Source organism: Tachyglossus aculeatus, chromosome 23 (assembly GCF_015852505.1).
Source record: "Tachyglossus aculeatus isolate mTacAcu1 chromosome 23, mTacAcu1.pri, whole genome shotgun sequence".
In the NCBI taxonomy this organism is placed as follows: Eukaryota; Metazoa; Chordata; class Mammalia; order Monotremata; family Tachyglossidae; genus Tachyglossus; species Tachyglossus aculeatus.
Genome location: NC_052088.1, coordinates 2,325,596 through 2,348,896, shown reverse-complemented (window position 1 = coordinate 2,348,896; position 23,301 = coordinate 2,325,596). Strand labels below are relative to the sequence as shown.

At 46.0% G+C, this 23,301-nt stretch overlaps 1 protein-coding gene across 1 annotated transcript in view; it reads right to left on the bottom strand.

The window, feature by feature from the left end:
- Positions 1-23,301, bottom strand: part of SIPA1L1 (signal induced proliferation associated 1 like 1) — a 421,260-nt gene that overhangs the window by 122,629 nt on the left and 275,330 nt on the right.

Below are 23,301 nucleotides of genomic sequence, written 5' to 3'. Positions count from 1 at the left end.
GCACCCTCTGCTCCTCCACCGCTGATCTCCTCACCGTACCTCGCTCTCGCCTGTCCCGCCATTGACCCCCAGCCCACGTCATCCCCCAGGCCTGGAATGCCCTCCCTCTGCCCATCCGCCAAGCTAGCTCTCTTCCTCCCTTCAAGGCCCTGCTGAGAGCTCACCTCCTCCAGGAGGTCTTCCCAGACTGAGCCCCTTCCTTCCTCTCCCCCTCGTCCCCCTCTCCATCCCCCCATCTTACCTCCCTCCCTTCCCCACAGCACCTGTATATATGTATATATGTTTGTACATATTTTTTTTACTCTATTTATTTATTTATTTAATTTATTTGTACATATCTGTTCTATTTATTTTATTTTGTTAGTATGTTTGGTTTTGTTCTCTGTCTCCCCCTTTTAGACTGTGAGCCCACTGTTGGGTAGGGACTGTCTCTATATGTTGCCAATTTGTACTTCCCAAGCGCTTAGTACAGTGCTCTGCACATAGTAAGCGCTCAATAAATACGATTGATGATGATGATCAGGTTGGACGCAGTCCCTGTCCCACCGGGGGCTCACTGTCTTTATTCCCATTTTACAGATGAAGATACTGAGGCCCAGAGAAGTGAAGTTACTTGCCCAAGTTCACACAGCAGACAAGTGGCAGAGCTGGGATTAGAACCCAGATCCTGCTGACTCCCAGGCCCAGGATCTATCTACGAGGCCACACTGCTTCTCACGCTGCTGTTGGCTGACTACAAAAGATGGGGGTGTTTTGTGAGAAGACAAAGGATGATGAGCACTTCCTCCACTATTGCTTAAACCCTTACTGTCTTCAGGTTGTCCCACACACATTAGATTTGCCTCTTTCAATCCATCAATCAATGCTATTCATTGAGCACTTACTGTTTACTACTAGCCATTCATTCATTCAATCGTACTAATTCATTCACTCAACCAACTGTATTTATTGAGCGTTTACTGTGTGCAGGGCACTGTATTAAGTGCTTGGAAAGTACAGTTCGGCAATAGAGACAATCCCTACCCAACAACGAGCTCACAGTCTAGAAGGGGGAGACAGAAAGGGGGAGACAGACAACAAAACAAAGCAAGTAGACAGGCATCAATAGCATAAATATAGATCAATAGAATTATAGATATATACACATTATTAATAAATTTAATAGAATGATAAATTGCTCATGGGGCCATAAAATAGTCTCTTAGGAGATGGCTTCTGCATTAAAAGATGTAGTCACTCTTGCTCACCACAAACTCTATTTCTCAGAGAGGAATGGGATGGAGCGCTTACTGTGTGCAGAGCATTGTACTAAGCACTTGGAAAGTACAACTTGGCAACAAATAGAGACAATTCCTACCCAACAACGGGCTCACAGTCTAGAAGTGGGGAGACAAACAAAAAAACAAGTACTCAGCATCAACAGCATCAATATGAATAAATAGAATTATAGATATATACACATCATTAATAAAATGAATAGCATTATAAATATGTACATATATTCACAAATGTTGCAGGGCACGGAGGGGGTAGTGCAGAGGGAAGGAGTCGGGGAGATAGTGAGAGGAGGAGGAGCAGAGTAAAAGGGGGGCTCAGTCTGGGAAGGCCTCCTGGAGGAGGTGAGCTCCCAGGAGGGCTTTGAAGAGGGAAAGAGAGCTAGTTTGGTGGATGTGAGGAGGGAGGGCATTCCAGGCCAGAGGTAGGATGTGGCCAGGGTTCCACTAGTCAAGAACTAGTAGTCAAGAAATATGCCAAAGATTAGTGTTAGGAAGACTTGTTATGAAGAGCCTGGAAAAGTCATGAAATGTGCTGATATAATAACTGCCACAAAAATACAAATAGTCAATTCTATAGTGTTTCCAATGACAATGTATGGACCCAAGAGCTGGACAGTGAAAAAAACAGGATAGAAAGAGCATTGACTCATTTGAAATGTGGTGTCAAAGAGGGTTTTTGCAAATACCATGGCCTACCTGAAAAACAAACATGAATTTTGGAGCAAATTAAGCCAAAGTGGTCTTTGGAAGGCCAAATGATGATGGAAGCCACTTGACGATAATAATAATAATTACTGTGTACAGAACACAGTAGTAAGCTCTTGGGAGACTACAATACAATACTGTTGGTAATAATTATAATATAATTATAATAATGACAACTGTATTTGTTAAGTGCTTACCATGAGCCAAGCACTGTTATAAGAACTGGGATAGATAGAAAGTTCTTAGGTTGGATGCAGTCCCTGTCCCACTTGGGACTCACAATCTTAATCCCCATTTTACAGATGAGATAACTGAGGTCCAGAGAAGTGAAGTGACTTGCCCAAGCATACACAGCAGACAGCCGATAGAGCTGGGATTAGAACCTAGGTCCTTCTGACTACAAGGCCCGTGCTCTAGCCACTAGGCCATGCTGCTTTTCAAGATACTTTCCCTGCCCTTAAGACAAGGGGGGGAAGGTCACTTCACTTCTCTGTGCCTCAGTTACCTCATCTGTAAAATTCATTCATTCAATTGTATTTATTGAGCAATGGGGATTAAAACTGTGAGCCCCTCGTATGACATGGACTGTGTCCAACCTGCTTATCTTGTGTCTACCCCAGCCTTCAGTATAGTACCTTGCACACGGTTTAAACATTATTTAAAAATGATAAAAAAAAACCCACTACAAGAAGCATACAATCTATGGGGGAGACACATTAAAATTACCTACAGATAGGGGAGTCAGCAGAGTATAAAGATAGGTACATAAATGTCATGGGGCTGGGCGGAGGTGGGTATCAAAGTGCTCATCAAAGAGCACTGTACTAAGCGCTTGGGAGAGTACAATATAACAGAATTAGCAGACACGTTCCCTGACAATAACGAGCTAACAGTCTACAGAGAAGAGTATACATCTCTCCTGTCCATCTCTTTCCCATCTTCTTCTTCCCATTCTTCGCCCTTCCAGGAGGACATTCCCTTCTGAAACTTTGACTGCAAGGAAACAGATGCTGCTCTAATGACCTATTTTATTTCCTCTTTAATAATAATGCCAGTATTATGCCATTTCACATCATCGATCCATAAATGTCAGCTTTTTAAAAAAAATACAGCCGGCTTTTGAATCGATAATAATTGCGGTGTTTGCTTAGTGCTTGCTATGTGCCAAGCACTGAACTAAGCACTGGGGTAGATACAAGATAGTCAGGTGAGAAACCCGGGACTCACAGTCTAAGTTGGAGGAAGAACAGGTATTGACTCCCCATTGTACAGTTGAGGAAACAGAGGCACAGAGAACTGAGGTGACGTGCCCAAGGTCACAGAGGGGACAAGTGGTGGAGCTGGGATTAAAATACACATCCTCTGACTCCCAGGCCTGGACTTTTTCCACTAGGTCACGCTGCTTTTCATCACCAGGAATGAATTTGGAATGCCAGGAGTAAGTGATTTTAGGAAACGAAGGGTTCAAGGCCTTCCTTGTGGGGCACACACGTCTCCAGGCAAGCCACAGCATGTAGCACAAGAAGCAGCATGTCTTAGTCACTCATTCATTCTTATTTATTGAGCGTTTACTGTGTGCAGAACACTGAACTAAAAATTTGGAAAGTACAATTCAGCAATAGAGAGACAATCCCTGAACACACTGGACTGGCCAGAGCCTGGGCGTCAGAAAGACCTAGTCCTCATCCTGGCTCTGTCACTTGTCTCCTGAGTGACCTTGGGTAAGTCACTTCACTTCTCGGGGCTTCAGTTCTGTCACCTGTCAAATGGGGATTAAGACTGTGAGCCGCATGTGGGACAAGGACTGTGTCCAACCTGAGATCTTATAACTACCCCAGTGCTTAGTAGAGTGCCTGGAATATAGTAAGAACTTAGTAAGTAGCAGGATGGCTTAGTGAATAGAGCATGGGTACGGGGGTCTGAAGGACCTGGATTCTAATTCCAGCTCTGCCATTTGTCCACTGTGTGACCCTGAACATATCATTTCATTTCTCCGTGCCTCAGTTCCCTCATCTGTGAAATGGGGTTAAGACTGTGAGCTCTCTCTGGGACAGGGACTGTGTCCCACCTGATTAGCTAATATCTACCCCAGTGCTTAGTACAGTACCTGGCACCTAGTAAGAACTTAAATACTATAAAAAAGTAGTAAGCACCCCAAAATGACAGTGACCTAATATTAAAGGCAGCAGAGCAGCATTTGATTTGTAAGAGGCTTGCTAAAACCTCACAGAAAAGGGAGCGAGATTCCATGCTACCACATTCGAGGGGATTAATCTATCCATAAACGAATGGACTGTTGAAAGAGTTGCATAAACAACAGAGCTTCAATAAATCTGCTTAAGCCACAGAATCCCAGCACAATGCACTGAACCTACTGAATGGTTTCTGATGGTCTAAGAAACTCCAACCTGCAGCTACCCAACCGACTGGTTTAGCCGCTTCTGAATGCTCATTGTCCCAAAGGAATGTTCTTCTAAGAGGATTAGGAAATTTATTAGAATGTCAAATTTCCTCCCGTGTGAAAGCAAGCCAAATGCCAACCCTTGGCTCCTTTAATGTGAAAACATGACTGTACTCTTCCTCCTTTCCAATTAAATCAAGGTAGGTGGCATGCTATGAACTCATGTTTCTATAATCCTTAAATAGCAATTCCTTTTCCATGCCAGACATCGTACAAGTTGGGAAACGGGTTGAATGTATACACCTAATGAGTGAGAAAGCACTCAAATGAATCGGGTTAGAGTTCCACATTTCCTTTTTCAGAAACCTTCTACCAACTATGTTGTGTTTTACTTTCCCGAATGCTTAGTATAGTGCTCTGCATGCAATAGGTGCTTGACGGATAGCATTGACTGACAACGAAAACAGCTGGAAAAATACTGGATCTGGTTAGGATGCGTATGGGAACAGGAAAAAAGAAGAGTTGCACTGTACGAGGTGAGAAAACATGCAAGTAGCCCCTATGAGAGATCGTGATCATTCATTCACCCATTTGATCATATATACTGAGCGCTTGCCGTGTGCAGAGTATTGTACTAAGAGCGGGAGAGTACAAGATAAAAATAAACTGATATGTTCCCTGCCCATGGTGAGCTTAGAGTCTAAATGGGGATAATTACGCTTTTGGGAGAGGATAAGCAATCAGGCCATCAGTAGCAGCTACTGCGCGCTTACAGGGTGAAGAGCAGGGTACTAAGCACCAGGGACAGTACAATTGATCGTACAGTACAGCACAACTTATAGGACATTGTTTATCCTATTATGAATTCTGATATCTGTATGTCTGCCTGATTTCTGCCTCATATCTCTTTCCTTACCATCATTCAGTCAATCATATTTATTAAGGGCTGTACTAAGTGCTTGGGAGAGTACAATATAACGATGAACAGAAACACTCCCCACCCACAACGAGCTCGTATCCTTCCTACTGACCCTATAGAGAAGTTTCGGAACTGACTTGACCTAAAAGGCAGGCAGCCTTTGGAGACGGCACAGCACTCAAATATGTATCTGTAATTTCATTTATCCCTATTAATGTCTGTCTCCCCCTCTACACTGTTAGCTACTGGGGGCAGGGAATGTGTCTGTTAGATTGTTACAGTGTACTCTCCCAAGCATTCAGTATAGTGCTCTGCACGCAGTAAACACTCAACAAATACAGTTGACTAATTCCATTTCCTCATCTTTATTTTTAGGTTGGAAGCCAAGGACTGTGTTTAATTCTCACCCCTGTATGTTTTTCCCAGCACTTAATACACAGTTGGTGCTTAATAAATACCATTATTATTATTATTATTATTATTATTACTAAAAAGCAATTATATTTTGGGGACAGCCCAGCACTTATATACCTATCTGTAATTTCATTTATCTATATTAATATCTGTCTCCCCCTCTAAACTGTAAACTCACTGTGGGCAGGGAATGTGTCTGTTATATCGTGATAGTGTACTCTCCCAAGTGTTCAGTACAGTGCTCTGCATGCAGGAAACACTCAATAAATACGACTGACTTTCTAATTCCATATCCCCATCTTTACTCTTAGGTTGTGAGCCAGGGAATGTGTCTAATTCTCACCCTTATATATTTTCCCAGAGCTTAACACACAGCTGGTGCTTAATAAATACTATGACTATTACTACAACTACTACTAAAGAACTATTATATTTTATCCTCTGGTCATCCTTTTATCCTTATGGGCAGGGAACGTTTCAGCTAATTCTGTTGTAGCGTCCTCTCCCGAGTGCTTAGTACAGAGCTCCGTTCGTAGTAAGCACTCAATAAATATGACTGATTGCATGATATTCACGACTTGGTTGTGGACGTTATTTTTTCCTGGGGTACTGTGACAGGTATTAAACAGAGCGATGATTTTTTTTTTCCTATTTAGAGGCCCCTCAAATATGAAGTCCCAAAATGAACTTATTTATCTTGCTCTTAAATCTGGCATTGGGCCCATCTCAGTATCTCATATACTTAACTGTTTAACTGCTTGTTATTGATTTATCTACCTAAGTGGGGTTTATTATTTATAGCTACCACCCCCCTCATAACTAGTGGATGTACAACGATTTACTCCTGCTGACAGGACACTCAACGAAAAAGATCTGTTGACTGACAGACTGAAGGCCCATTAACTTTTCATATTATTGGAAAAACATTCTATGTAAGCTGAAAACTGACTACTTCTCAAATAAAAGTATTTTATCGAGTCCTCAGTGGATGACTAAGTCCTGGGGACAAGTGTATATCACAACCTTGGAAATGAATAAAACCACTCCTCAGAAAAAGAGAGGAATTGGAAATATCATAGTGCAGTTCAGACACAATTCCACAAAGCAGGCAGGCATTTCTGACAAAACAGAGAGGCAGGAAAACTAGGTCGCTTTAAACTTGCTAATGGTTTTTGCCATCTGGACAATAAACACTTAGCTGATGTGAAACCATGGCTTTATCCAACCCTGGAAGAAGAGGAGGTACCTAACAAAGTTTAGTGACTCCCATCATGGCAGAAACCATACTGAACCATCTAACGAGAAAGCTGAGGTTTGACAAGGGGTGATAAGAAATGGAGTCATCATCCAACTGGTTTAGCTGGACGTTTTTGTTCTATTTTGACAGCTCGCCGAACTGAACACTAGATTTGACTTCGGCTGGAACGCCCCTTGGACTTTTCCAGAATATGAAGGCTGATGTCGCTCAGGAGGGCATGGGGCCTTCAGAAAGCCAGTCAACCACGATGACTTATCAGTTTTTTATGCAACTCTTGAATGCCAACGTTTCATTTTCTCTTCTTCCCCAGAGTTGCTCCCTGAATTCCACACACTGTTTGAAGAATGCCTAAGTATACCAAGACTCGGAACCATTTGTAACCTTCCATGAAGGTCAAATAGGAAACAAATACCACAATTATTTTTAATCCTTATGTACGTGCCCGGCTGTGGAAGAATTCTGAATTGAGGTGTGTTGGGGTGACCCCTGTTCTCCACCGTTCCACTAGTATGGATGGAGCACGATCACCAGAGCATCCTCTCATGAAATGCTGCTATGATTAAGAATTCTTGAGGTCTACTGGGATTCTGTTTTCCTCTTCCCACGATTACATTAGGGAAGGATCTGGACATGCACATTATTTGTTCAAGCGGGGTCTCTTAGCTGAGCTTGGTGCCAAACTACCCTCTTGCCAATTCATTGAGGACAAAAAGCAACTCTGCTGAGGAAGATGGATGGAGGATGCTGCTACTGTAATTCATTCGCCATAGGGCAGGGTTGGTGTCTGTGTAAAGCAAGCTGGGCACGATTCCCCTACGTGGGGCGAGGGGGCCTGTTTCCTAGGGAGGACATGGCTAGGTGGACAGAGCCCGGGCCTGGGAGTCAAAAAGTCATGGGTTCTAATCCTGACTCCTCCACATGTCTGCTGAGAGACCTTGGATAAGTCATTTCATTTCTCTGGGTCACTGCACCTCATCTGTAAAATGGGGTTTGAGACTGTGTGCCTCACGTGGAACGAAGACTGTGTCCAACAGCAGCGTGGCTTAATGGAAAGAGCAGGGGCTTCGGAGTCAGAGGTCGTGGGTTCTAATCCCGGCTCTGCCACTTGTCAGCTGTGTGACTTTGGGCAAGTCACTTCACTTCTCTGTGCCTCAGTTACCTCATCTGTCAAATAGGGATTAAGACCGTAAGCCCCAAGTGGGACAACCTGATTACCTTATATCTACCCCAGTACTTAGAACAGTGCCTGGCACATAGTAAGCGCTTAGTAAATACTATTATTATTATCCAACCAGATTTGCTTGCCTCCATCCCAGTACCTGCCACCCAGTAAGTGCTTAACAAATACCGCAATTATTATTTGGGGCGGGCTTTAAGAGCTTAATGTTAACTTTTAGCTCAATTTGGAGATATTTACCTGTCCTGCTCAAGGCATTCCCCTTTCCCCAGGTGAACAGCTAGCTCCAATACTCCATCTTCTTTTTAAGACGCTCCTTTGGTCTCCTTCCCTGAGGAACTTCCAATTCATTGTTTGCCACCTGAAATGGCCAGTGACATCCCCGATCCAGTGATTATGGATTACTGGCTCAACACGAACCAGAGAGGTCATTTGGTCCAGTCCTTGGCCTCAATCCCTCTAGACCCTAAGGTCAGTGTGGGCAGGGAATGTGTTCGTTTATCACTGTGTCATGCCCTCCCTTGTGCTTAGTACAGTGCTCCCCACACAGTAACCACTCAATAAATAAGACTGATAAATACAATGCCTAAACGGCCCATGGCAGAACAATCAATTAGTGGTATTTATTGAGTGCTTACTATGGACAGAGCACTGTATTAAGCTCTTGGGAGAGAACAATACAACAGAGTTGGTGGACACATTTCCCTGCCCTCAAGGAGCTTACAGTCAATCAATCAATCAATTAATAGTATTCATTGAGCACTTACTATCTGCAGAGCAGCATACTAAGAGCTTGGGAAAGTACAACAGAAAACAGTGACACTCCCACAATGAGCTTACAATCTAGAGCTTTTGTTCAAGAAGCTCAAAGCATCGGTTTCTAAGATTCACAATCACCTAGGAAGTTAGACACCATCACCAATCTCTACACTTTTAGTTTGGTCTGGAGATTGATGCCACACTCTGTTATCATTGATGGTATTTATTGAGCGCTTACTGGGTGCAGAGCACTGTACTGAGTGCTGGGGAGAGGACAATACAATGGAATCAGTAGACATGTTCCCTGCCCACAACCAATTTACTGTCTAGATTAATAATTTATAGGATGCAATGGTCTTCTCTAAACCATTTCCCAACGATTTTATCCCCACCAAGGAATTCTTCCCCAGTGCTTTGCACAATGCTTTGCACATTAAGGGCTTAGTAGATTCTATTACTATTTCTACTATGAGGGTTACAAATCGGCATGTCCAGTGGATACAGCACGGGCCTGGGAGTCAGGAGATGGGTTCTAAACCCGGCTCTGCCATTTGTCTGCTGTGTGACCTTGGGAAGTCACTTCACTTCTCTGGGCCTCAGTAGTCTCAACTGTAAAATGGGGATTGAGACTGTGAGCCCCACATGGGACAGGGACTGTGTCCAACCAACCTGATTTGCTTGTATCCACCCCAGAGTCTAGAAATGTGTTGGCACTTAGTAGGAGCTTAACAAATATCACAATTATTATTATTATTATCAATAATCCCACTCTGCCACTTGTCTGTTGAGTGATCTTGGGAAAGTCACTTTACTTCTCTGGGTCTCAGTTTCCTCAACTGTAAAATGGGGATAACTGCTCTCCCTCCTATGTAGACTGTGAGCGCCATCTGGGACAGGGATTCTAATTAGAAGGAGAGTCTAATTAGGTTAAATTAATTAGCTTGTTCCTAACCCAGAGCTTAGAATGGTGTTTGGCACATAGTAAGTGCTTAACACCATAAAAAATAATGCAATTCTCCTCCCCATTCCTGCTCATTGTTCATTATGTGTGTCACGCGGCCATGCTCAGGGAAGGATCCTGTCTGCAGAGCGCTGCCATAGAAGCCCGGGATTCTGTTCCCGAAAGGTCCGCCCGCCCACCAACACACCGCGTGGCCCCACTGCTCCCAGAAGGGTCCTGTCCTCCGGACGATGACACGAGGGCCGGGGCTCCCCCATCATCATCATCATCATCAATCGTATTTATTGAGCGCTTACTATGTGCAGAGCACTGTACTAAGCGCTTGGGAAGTACAAATTGGCAACATATAGAGACAGTCCCTACCCAACAGTGGGTTCACAGTCTAAAAGGGGGAAACAGAGAACAAAACCATACTAACAAAATAAAATAAATAGAATAGCTATGTACAAGTAAAATAAATAAATAAATAGAGTAATAAATATGTACAAACATATATACAGGTGCTGTAGGGAAGGGAAGGAGGTAAGATGGGGGGATGGAGAGGGGAACGAGGGGGAGAGGAAGGAAGGGGCTCAGTCTGGGAAGGCCTCCTGGAGGAGGTGAGCTCTCAGCAGGGCCTTGAAGGGAGGAAGAGAGCTAGCTTGGCGGAGGGGCAGAGGGAGGGCATTCCAGGCCCGGGGGAGGACGTGGGCCGGGGGTCGATGGCGGGACAGGCGAGAACGAGGTACAGTGAGGAGATTAGCGGCAGAGGAGTGGAGGGTGCAGCCTGGGCTGTAGAAGGAGAGAAGGGAGGTGAGGTAGGAGGGGGCGAGGTGATGGACAGCCTTGAAGCCCAGGGTGAGGAGTTTCTGCCTGATGCGCAGATTGATTGGTAGCCACTGGAGATTTTTGAGGAGGGGAGTAATATGCCCAGAGCGTTTGTGGACAAAGATAATCCGGGCAGCAGCATGAAGTATGGATTGAAGTGGAGAGAAACACGAGGATGGGAGATCAGAGAGAAGGCTGATGCAGTAGTCTAGACGGGATAGGATGAGAGCTTGAATGAGCAGGGTAGCGGTATGGATGGAGAGGAAAGGGCGGATCTTGGCAATGTTGTGGAGCTGAGACTGGCAGGTTTTGGTGACAGCTTGGATGTGAGGGGTGAATGAGAGAGCGGAGTCGAGGATGACACCAAGGTTGCGGGCTTGTGAGACAGGAAGGATGGTAGTGCCGTCAACAGAGATGGGAAAGTCAGGGAGAGGACAAGGTTTGGGAGGGAAGACAAGGAGTTCAGTCTTCGACATATTGAGCTTTAGGTGGCAGGCAGACATCCAGATGGAGATGTCCTGAAGGCAGGAGGAGATGCGAGCCTGGAGAGAGGGGGAGAGAGCAGGGGCAGAGATGTAGATCTGGGTGTCATCAGCGTAGAGATGATAGTTGAAGCCGTGGGAGCAAATGAGGTCACCAAGGGAGTGCGTGTAGATTGAGAACAGAAGGGGACCAAGCACTGAACCTTGGGGAACCCCCACAGTAAGAGGATGGGAGGGGGAGGAGGAGCCTGCAAGAGACTGAGAAAGAACGACCGGAGAGATAAGAGGAGAACCATGAGAGGACGGAGTCTGTGAAGCCAAGGTCAGATAGCATGTTGAGGAGAAGGCGGTGGTCCACAGTGTCAAAGGCAGCTGAGAGGTCGAGGAGGATTAGGACAGAGTATGAGCCGTTGGATTTGGCAAGCAGGAGGTCATTGGTGACCTTTGAGAGGGCAGTTTCCGTGGAATGTAGGGGACAGAAGCCAGACTGGAGGGGGTCGAGGAGAGAGTTGTTGTTGAGGAATTCTAGGCAGCGCGTGTAGAAAACTCATTCAAGGAGTTTGGAAAGGAATGGTAGGAGGGATATGGGGCGATAACTAGAAGGAGAGGTGGGGTCAAGAGAGGGTTTTTTTAGGATGGGAGAGACATGGGCATGTTTGAAGGCAGAGAGGAAGGAACCAGTGGAGAGTGAGCGGTTGAGCTGCTATCGGGCACTTATGCCCCGCGACCGGGCTCCTGGCTGTCCCCCCCACCTGGGCATCTGCATCCCCGCCCGACCACACCGAGGCCCCTGGGCTGGGCCCCCACCCCCCCATCATCGCTACACTCACTCCTCGAATCGACCTCCACTCTGGTCCAAGTAGCCAACTGGGATCGTGGGACATTGTGTCCCCCCTGCTTGTTCATGGTTCATTGTATCCCCTTGCTTGTTCATGTATCATTGCATCCCCTTGCTTGTCCATGAGTCATTGTGTCCCCCTACTTCCACGCTCCCCCCCCCCCCCCCCCCCCCCCCGCCCCACACTGCTTAAGCGACCATCTTTGAGGAGCCCACCACTTCCCCATTCCCAGTCCGGACCTGACTGATCGCCCCCGCCCCCCGCCCCCACCCAGCCTCCCCTCCCCTGTGAAAAAGGCCCTTGTTATCACCAAGTTACTTTAACGACAACCTCATTCGCACCTAGTCAGCCCTCCCATACTATTTGGCTGTTCACTTCTCTTCCCAGGCATCTCCACTCCCTGACCCCCCTTAACAGTTCCGCCCTACTCCAGAGCTGCCATCCATAGGACTTCATCCTCCTCCACCTCCGAGACAACTTTGCCAAGAGCCCCTGGACTCTGCTTGCCATTAACCTCTTTGACTTGATTTGACTGACCTATGGACAATTCATCCTTCTGCTTTGAGCATCATCTGCCCATCTTATGGTCGCTTCTGCATGCTAATTGTTAACTGCTCTCTGTGATGTCATCGTCTGCTTATTTTATTATTCCCATCGAATGTTAATTGCTAATGTCTCTTGATAATGTCATCACCTGCATATTTTACTGCCATCGCATGTTAATTAACTGCTGTCTGCGATGTCATCATCTGCTTATTTTTTTGCCATCACATAGTAGTTATCTACTCCCTGTGATATCATCGCCTATTTTATTATTGCCATAGCATGTTAATTGTTAACTACCCTCTGTGATGTCATCACCTACTTATATCATTGCTACTGTGTTATTGCTTCTGCATTTCAATTGTTAACCTCCCGCTGTGCTGTCATTTACCTCGCTGGCCTCACCATGAACTATCAATTCCCCTGCTCCCAACTGCCATTCCCATTCCTCACCTTCCCCTTCCCCTCTCTCACCCAGCTCTTTCCTTCCCCCCCCCGGCCCCCGACCCCCTACCCAGGATCCCTCTGTACCAGTGCCAACCCTCAACACCTCCCTCCCAGCCCCCTCCCTCCCCTCCTCCCCACCCCCACCCCATCCCAGTTCTCCTTTCTCATCACCACCCCTCTTCCCACTCTCCCCGCCAAGGCCCCCGCCAACTCATCCCAATCCAAACCTTCCCCGCCCCTCGCACCCTTCCCCCTCCCTCCCTTCCCTCCACAGCTGCTGCCAAGTGTGGCCTCTGAAACCCCTGCTCCATTATAGGTAAGCTCCCTTTCATCCTGGACCTATTCCTTTCCAGCTCTCTACTCCTCCTCGCCCTAACTGAAACACGGCTGTCTCCGGATGACACGGTCTCTTCTGCTGCTCTCTCCAGTGGAGGCCTCTTCTTCTCCCACTCCCAAGACTCACCTGAAAAGGAGGTGGTGTTGGCTTCCTTCTCGCCCCCCAATGTCTCTTTCACACTATCCCTCCTCCCCCTTCCCTTTCCTTCCCTTGAAGCCCACATGATTCGCCTCTACCACCCCCTCCAGATTCTTGTAGCCGTCATCTACCGCCCCCCCCCCCCCCCCCGCCCCCAACTTCTTTAACGATTTTGACCTCTTCCGCACCTTCTTTCTCAACTTTTCCATGCCCACTCTGATCCTCGGAGACTTCAACATCTACACGGATATCCCCGGTGACTCCTCTGCCGCCCGCCTTCTATCTCTCCTTGAGGCAGCCAACCTCCCGCTCCACCCCGCCTCACCCACTGACCAACTTGGTCACACCACACCCTCGACCTCATCATCTCCTACCGCTGCACTATCTCCACCCTCACCAACTCTGAAATCCCTCTCTCTGATCATAACCTTCTCACCTGCCTCCTCACTCACACTCCGCTCCCCTGTAAATCTATATTACTACCTCACAGAGACCTCCGCTGTCTTGACCTCATCCATCTTTCTGAGCGCCTCAGAAAAGGCGGGGTACCTCACCTCCCTTTCCTCTCTACCCAAACTTGATGATCAGATCACTGGTCTCAATTCTACCCTCTCTACTCAGCTCGACTCCCTCACTCCCCTTTCCCTTCGCCGCTCTCGTACCACTAACCCACGGCCCTGGATCACTGCTACTTTCTGCTTCCTTTGCTCTTATGCTCGAGCTGCCGAACACTGCTGGCGAAAGTCTAAATACCAAGCCAATCTCATTCACTTCAAGTTTATCCTTTCCTGCCTTCACTCTGCCCTCTCCTCTGCCAGACAAAACTATTTCTCCTCCTCTATTGACACCCATGCCCGTCATCCCCGTCAGCTCTTCCATACATTTAACTCCCTTCTCAGGCCCCCTGTTCCTCTCCCTCCTCCTTCCCTCACCCCCAACGATCTGGTCTCCTACTTCATTAATAAAATTAAATCCATCAGGTCTGAGCTCCCCAAAGTCACTCCTCCCCCTTCTCCGATCCCCCCCGCCCCAGCTCTCAACCCTCTCCGTTACTCTCCCATCCTTCCCGGACGTATCCTCAGATGATATCTCCTCCCTCCTCTCAAGTGCTACTCCGGCCACCTGTGCTTCCGACCCCATTCCCTCTCATCTTATGAAATCTCTCGCCCCGTCCCTCCTCCCCTCCTTAACTTCCATCTTCAACCGCTCACTCTCCATGGGTTCCTTCCCCTCTGCCTTCAAACAGGCCCACGTCTCCCCCATCCTAAAAAAACCCTCTCTTTGACCCCACCTCCCCTTCTGGTTATAGCCCTATCTCCCTCCTACCATTCCTTTCCAAACTCCTCAAACGAGTTGTCTACATCCGGTGCCTTGAATTCCTCAATGCCAACTCTCTCCTCGACCCCCTCCGATCTGGCTTCCATCCCCTACATTCCACCAAAACTGCCCTCTCAAAGGTCACCCATGACCTCCCGCTTGCCAAAACCAATGGCTCCTACTCTATTCTAATCCTCCTCGACCTCTCGGCTGCCTTTGACACTGTGGACCACCCCCTTCTCCTCAACACGCTATCCAACCTTGGCTTCACAGACTCTGTCCTCTCCTGCTTCTCCTCTCATCTCTCCAGCCGTTCATTCTCAGTCTCTTTTGCGGGCTCCTCCTCCCCCTCCCATCCCCTTACTGTAGGGGTTCCTCAAGGGTCAGTTCTTGGTCCTCTTCTGTTCTCTATCTCTATCTGTTCACTCCCTCGGTGAACTCATTCGCTCCCATGGCTTCAACTATCATCTCTATGCTGATGACACCCAAATCTACATCTCTGCCCCTGCTCTCTCTCCCTCCCTTCAGGCTTGTGTCTCCTCCTGCCTTCAAGATATCTCCATCTGGATGTCTGCCCACCATCTAAAACTCAATATGTTCAAGACTGAACTTCTTATCTTCCCTCCCAAACCCTGCCCTCTCCCTGACTTTCCCATCACTGTTGACGGCACTACCATCCTTCCCGTCTCACAAGCCCGCAACCTTGGTGTCATCCTCGACTCTGCTCTCTCGTTCAGCCCTCACATCCAAATCCGTCATTAAAACCTGCCGCTCTCACCTCCGCAACATCTCCAAGCTCCGCCCTTTCCTCTCCATCCAAACCACTACCCTGCTGGTTCAATCTCTCATCCTATCCCGACTGGATGACTGCATCAGCCTCCTCTCTGATCTCCCATCCTCCTGTCTCTCCCCACTTCAATCTATACTTCACGCTGCTGCCCAGATCATCTTTGTGCAGAAACGCTCTGGACATGTTACTCTCCTCATCAAAAATCTCCAGTGGCTACCAATCAACCTATGCATCAGGCAAAAAACTCCTCACTCTCAGCTTCAAGGCTCTCCATCACCTCGCCCCCTCTTACCTCACCTCCCTTCTTTCCTTCTACAGCCCAGCCCACACCCTCCGTTCCTCTGCCACTAACCTCCTCACTGTGCCTCGTTCTTGCCTGTCTATTCTATTTACTTTGTCAATGATGTGCATCTAGCTTTACTTCTATTTATTCTGATGACTCTATACCTGACCACATGTTTTGTTGACTGTCTCCCCCTTCTAGACTGTGAGCCCGCTGTTGGGTAGGGACCGTCTCTATATGTTGCCAGCTTGTACTTCCCAAGCACTTAGTAAAGTGCTCTGCACACAGTAAGCGCTCAATAAATACGATTGAATGAATGAATGAGCAGAAAGTTACAGTGCACAAGGGAGCAACAAAGACAAAAATACCTGGACAAATCCACAAACTGCATGATTAAAATCAGTCCTTGAAAAATCAACGTAAATGTTTAGTGACCAATGACTGAGGATTTCAGCTTCCAAATACAGGAGAAAATGGTCTATCTTGAATGATGGTTACACGTCAATACGAAAAGTTTTACCTTATTTTCTTCCTTTTAGTGAGTTTCGAAGGCAATGCCCTTTCATTTAGAATAGTTTTATTTTAAAGAATGAAAAGAATATCTGTTTAAGAAAGGAACTAACACTCAAAGTTGAACAAGCACAGTGGTATTTTCTCTTCCCTAAGGAAGCTTCATTTGTAACTTTGAATAAGCATGAACAAGATTCTGAAGATCTCCTAAACACATTAAAAAACTATGGTGTGAACTGGATAAAGGCCTAATCAACTCTGACCCTCAAAATATTCTGCTACAGAGTGGTTTACATCATTAAATCCTCCCAAAGCTGACTGGAAATTTTAAGAAAGAACACTATCTACAGACACCTGAACTCCATCATCAAAATGACTTGAAATCATGTGCAAATGGTGCATTTTATAAGTGTTTAACCACTTTAAATTCTGTCCCTTCAAAGGTACACAAATTATACTCCAAATGAATCTAAATTACTAATGAACTTTTCTGAAGAGATAGTTCCCTAGTCGCTGGCATCATAGTCACATCTCACGTCTGAGGAAATGACTGAGCTTTAAAGGCCAAAGCTCATCTCTTCTCTGTGAGGAGAAAAAGTGACAGAGAGGGACGGAGAGAGAGAGAGAGACAGAGACAGAGACAGAGAAACAGAGACAGACAGAGAGACAGAGAGAGAGAGAAGAGAGGGATCGAGAAAGCAGGGAAAAGGGAAGGGAGAAGCAGTGTGTCTTAGAGGATACGGCATGAGCCTAGGAGTCAGAAGGCCCTGGGTTCTAATCCTGGCTCCACCCCTTGTAAAAAACTAATAATGATGATTGCAGTGCTTGTTAAGCATTTACTATAGGCCAAGCTCTGTACTAAGTGCTGGGGTAGATACAGGATAAACAGATCCCCCAAGGGACACTCAGAGCAAGTAGGACTGAATCTCCATTTTGCAGATGAGGGAAGTGAGGCACAGAGGATTTAAGTGACTTGCCCAAGTGGTGGAGCTTGGATTAGGACCCAAGTCCTCTGACTCCTAGGCCCCTGCTCTTTCCTTTACATCATGGGAAACAGCACGGTTCAGTGGAAAGAGCCCGGGCTTTGGAGTCAGAGGCCGTGGGTTCAAATCCCGACTCTGCCACTTGTCAGCTGTGTGACTTTGGGCAAGTCACTTCACTTCTCTGGGCCTCAGTTCCCTCATCTGCAAAATGGGGATGAAGACTGTGAGCCCCTCGTGGGACAACCTGATTACCTTGTATCTACCCCAGCGCTTAGAACAGTGCTTTGCACATAGTAAGCACTTAACAAATACCAACATTATTATTATTATTATTATCATGCTGCTTCTGACTTGGCTGTGTGACTTTGGGCAAGTCGCTTAACCTCTCTTTGACTCAGTCCCCTCACCTGTAAAATGGGGATTAAGACTGTGAACTCTAGGTGGGACAAGGGCTATGTCCAACCCGATTGTCTTGTACCAACCTAGCACTTAATACAGCACCTGGCACATATTTGGCACTTATAGTCCATAAAAAAGGAGTGAGAGGTAAGGAAGAAAGTGGAAGAAGTATGAGAGAGAGAGAGAAGGAAGAAAGATAAAAGGGGAGAAGAGAAGGAAAGAAGAGTGGGAGGTAAGGGAGAATGGAATGAAGTGAGAAGGAGTGGGGCAGAGAAAAGTGAAGAGGCTTGTACTTGCCATCAAAGAAATGGTTGTAAAGTATATTGGAGTTAGTGCTCTTTGGCCTTATAGGAATAAACATTTAATGAAGTCATGTATTTGACTTTCCAAGATGTAGTACTGGATGATTTTAATAGCCAGAGAGATAAAGACTCTATATTATGCTCCGCTGCGTGTTTTAAAAACAGGTGCTGATACACATATTTTTTAAACACATTACTTTGTCTTATAAAGTTGATTGCCCGAACCTAGGCTATCCAGTCATGACATATTTCTTTCCTTGGCAAAGAAGACAAAAACTCAGCCCAGTTAGTTTTAGGTCACTAGAATGTTGTGTATACATATGTATACATATTGTTTATATTATCTATACACACATTTATATACACACATACATATGAAATTATGCTCTACTTAATATAAGGCAGGCAAGGGAAAATATTAACGAACATTTTTCTTTTGCAGGAAATAGACAATTTGTTTAAATGTAGTCAAAGGCATTCCATCAGACAGCAGGAGAATAAAAGTTTAATGTCACTGACAGTTTTATTTTCAGTTGTTATGTTCCATTTCTGGGTTAATAAAGATGAAGGTGTGTAAAACTGAGCTAACCTCCTGGGGAAGCAGCGTGGCCTAGTGGAAAGAGCCCTAACCTGAGAGTCAGAGGACCTGGGTTCTAATCCTGACTTCTCTGCTTGTCTGCTGGGTGACCTTGGGCCTCACTTCTCTGGGACTCAGTTCTCCTAACCATAAAATGGGGCTCAATTCCTGTTTTCCCTCCTATTCTAATAGGAGTGTGAGCCCCATGTGGAAACTTGTGATCCTGTATCTACTCCAGTGCTTAGTACAGTGCTTGGCACATAGTAAGCGCTTAACAAATACCACAATTATTACTATCATTTTGGATCTTCTCACCCCCACGGAACCTTCCATGTATACAGCCCGTCTTTACTAATGAGTTGGAAGGAATTCTGCTATCTCAACCAAGACGGCCAGTGCTCCTGTTTGAAGATGAAGCATGGCTTAGTGGATAGACCACAGGCCTGGGAGTCAGAAGGACCTGGGTTCTAATCTCGGCTCTGCCACTTGTCTGCTCTGTGACCTTGGTCAAGTCACTTCACATCTCTATCCCTCACTCACCTTATCAGTGAAATGGGAATTGCTGGGGGAGGGAGGGGTCCCCATGTGGGAAAGGAACCATGTCCAACCTGATTAGCTTGTATCTTTTATTCATTCAATTGTATTTATTGAGCACTTACTGAGCACAGAGCATTGTACTATGCACTTGGGAGAGTGCAATATAACAATAAACAGATGCATTTCCTGCCCTCAAAGATTCATTCATTCATTCAACTGTACTGATTGAGTGCTTACTGTGTGCAGAGCACTGTATTAAGCGCTTGGGAAGTACAAGTTGGCAACATATAGAGACAGTCCCTACCCAACAGTGGGCTCACAGTCAAGAAATCTCCAGCACTTAATACCAAGTCAGCCCTTAAGAAATACCATTAAAAAAAAAAAGTACGTCTCAGTCAGGAAGGGGAAATAGGTATTGAGAGATTAAGCAATTTAAACCTGATACAGTGTTCTGTATCTTATAGGTGCTCATTAAATAATGGTTAACATGCTATTTTGACTAAAGTTAAGCAAAACCTCTCTCAGTTCATTGTGTTCACGCTAGATTTTTCTAATTACCCAATATTCAATTATTGGCATGGATAGATGGAGACAGCAATTTGACCTCCACAACACACTCACTGACTGGCTAGATACTCCTTTGTTAAAAAAACTCACCTGAAATTCCATATAAACACCTCCATTCAGCTATCCAGATTCCCCAAATAATAAAACTAAGATCCCCATAGAGGGGATAATAAAAAGATGGTCAAATGATGGTAATCTGAAGGCCCAAATTTCTTGATGTAACCCTTCCAAAGGAAACAAAGGACCGATTCTCAACCACAGAACTTTCCAAACACTACTTTATAGGTGGCTTTAACTGATCTCAACCCATTACAAACAGGGGTGGCGTGGCCTAGTGGCTAGAGCCCAGGCCTGGGCATCAGAAGGACCTGGGTTCTAATCCCAGCTCTGCCACTCTTCTGCTGGGTGACCTCAGGCAAATCATTTAACTTCTCTGTGCCTGAGTTCCCTCATCAATAAAAAGGGAATTAAGATTTTGAGCCCCAGGTGAGACAGGGACTGTGTCCAACCCAATTAGTTTGTGTATATATATTATGTATGTATATATTATTACACATTATGTATTATGTATGCATATATTGTATATATATGTATACACACACATACAGGTATATAATGGTATTTGGCAAGCACTTACTATGTGGCAGGCAGTGTATTAAGTGCTGGGGAGGATACAAGCAAACAGGGTTGGACACAGTCCCTGTGCTGCATTGGGCTGCAGTCTGAATCCCCATTTTACAGATGAGGTAACTGAGGCATAAAAAAGTGAAATGACTTGCCCAAGGCCACAGAGCAGACAAGAGGCGGAGCTAGGATTTAGATCCCATGACCTTCTGACCCGCAGGCCCATGCTCGATCCACTATGTCATGTTGCTTCCCTCAGGGATTAGTACATCTCTCAGTGCTTAGTGTAGTGGTTGGCACATAGGAAGAACTTAACCAATACCGTTAAAAAAAAAAGGAAGAAGAAAGATAGCCGAGATTAAGGCTGTCATGTTGAGCAGTTCGCCAAGAAGTCAGTAGTCTGCAGGCTACTCGGCCAATCACGCCAACCTCTGGCATCAGTTCCCAAGGTTGCCATTTTCTTCTCCCCCTTGAGGTTCCGGGCAGCTTCTGCCACCACCTGGGACTCTACTACTCCAAAGTCCCTTGCAGTTTCCCTGGAGAGGCTAGATGGGGGTCTCGTACCATCCCCTCAAGAGGCAGCAGCGCCTCAGCATCGAGCTAACTGAAGCACAAAACTGTCGTGGTCACCCATCCACCTCCGCATCAAACAAAAACTCCTCACCATTGGCTTTAAGGCAGTCCATCGCCTTGCCCCACTCCTACCTCACCTCTCTGCTCTCCTTCTCCATCCTAGCCCACACACTCCACTCCTCTGGTGCTAACCTTCTCCCTGGCCCTCAGTCTCGCCTGTTTCACCGCCGACCCTTGGCCCACATCCTACCTCTGGCCTGGAATGCCCTCCCTCCTCAACTCTGACAGACTCACCCCTCTTCTAAGCTTATTCTAAGCCTCTTCTAAGCCATATGTTGCCAACTTGTACTTCCCAAGTGCTTAGTACAGTGCTCTGCACACAGTAAGCACTCAATAAATATGATTGAATGAATGAATGAATTGAAGGCACATCTCCTCCAAGAGGCCTTCCCTAAGCCTTCATTTCCTATTTTCCCACTCCTCTCTGCATCACCCTAACTTGCTTTCTTTATTCATCCCCCCTCTCAGACCCACAGGACTTATGTACACATCTGTCATTTACTTATTTCTATTAATGTCTATCTCCTGGCCTCTAGACTGTAAGCTCGTTGTTGGCAGGGAATGTGTTGCATTATATTTTCCCAAGCGCTTAGTATAGTGCTCTGCACACAGTAAGTGCTCAATAAATACAACTGAATGAACAAAAGAAACCAAACTCCATAGGCCTGGGGAAGTCGTGGCATTTGAGGGGGCAGTCAAGCTAGCAGTTAAGCAGACAAGCTGCTTGTCTAAAAGCAGTGTTTGCCCTGCCCTTCTTTCTTCAAGCCAATCTGCAGGTTGGAACAGAAAACATATGGAGTTACAGCTACCCTGTCTATGAATTTACAAAAAAAAACCCCATAAAACTAAAATGATCAAGGGCCCTAGCAGCAAACTTGTAATTAGTCAGAGTCTGAATATACCACATGAGACTGTACGCTTATGGTGGGAAGGGATTGTGTCTGTTTATTGTTACAGTGTACTCTCCAAAGCGCTTAGTACAGTGCTCTTCACACAGTAAGTGCTCAATAAATATGATTGAGTGAATGAGGATTTGCCCAGCCCCTCTGACTCCTCTCCCGGGCTCTTCTGCTCCCTGCCTTTTGGCCATTTTCTGGTCTGTTAGCCCCTCCGTTGGATAATGAGCTGGGGAGAGGGAGAAGAAGAGCTTCAAATCTTTCAATTTGGGGAGCTGCTACAATCTCCAATCAAATCAATTATGCTGAGAAGCAGCATGGCCTAGTAGATAAAGCACAGGATTGGAAATCAGAAGGACCTGGGTTCTAGACCTTGTTCCACCACTTTCTGCTGGGTGATCTTGGGTAAGTCATTTCACTTCTCTGTGCCTCAGTGACCTCATCTGTAAAATGGAGATGAAGACTGTGAGCCCCGTGTGGGACATGGACTATGCCCAGGCTGAGTAACTTGTATATATCTCGGTGCTTAGTACAGTGCCTGGCACATAGTACATGCTAAACACACACCACAAAACAAAAAACAAAAAAGGACCTGGAGTCTAATCCCAGTTCACATCAGGTCTGCTGGTGACCCTGAGCAAGTCATTTAACTTCTCTGTGCCTCAATTACCTCATCTGTGAAATGGGGCGGAAGACCAGGAGTCCCATGGAATGGACTATGTCCAACCTGAATACCTCAATTACCCCAGTGCTTAGCACAGTGCCTGGCACAGTAAATGTGTTAGCAAATGCTATTAAAGAAAAAAAAACATTGGTGGTTGTTGGCTAACAATTAGGTCACACATACCATTGCACATGAAGGGAAATAACAGTCAATCTGCAAGGTTGTTCCAGGAGATTGATGGATAATGCCGAATTAGCCAGATGGACTGAATGAATCCACGGATGGTATTTATGGAGCGCTTACCGTGCGCAGAGCACTGTAGTAAGCGCTGGGGGAGTTCAGTAGCACAATATACCAGAGTTGCTAGATACACACCCTGCCCGTATTGAGCTTACGGCCTAGAAGAAATGTTTCCTTCCTTCATTCATTCAATCGTATTTATTCAATCATATTTATTCAGCACTTTCTGCGGGCAGAGCCCTGTACTAAGCACTTTGGAACTCTGACTTCTGGGAAGCAGCATGGCCTATTGGATACAGCATGGGCTCAGTTCCCTCATCTGTGGATGAAGACTGTGAGCCCCATGTGGGATGGGGCCTGGGTCCAACCCTATTACCATACTCAATCATTCATTCAATTGTATTTACTGAGCACTTATCGTGTCCACAGCCCTGTACTAAGTGCTTGGGAGAGTACAGTACAGCAATAAACAGACACATTCCCTGCCCACATGGAGCTCGCTTAGAACAGTGCCT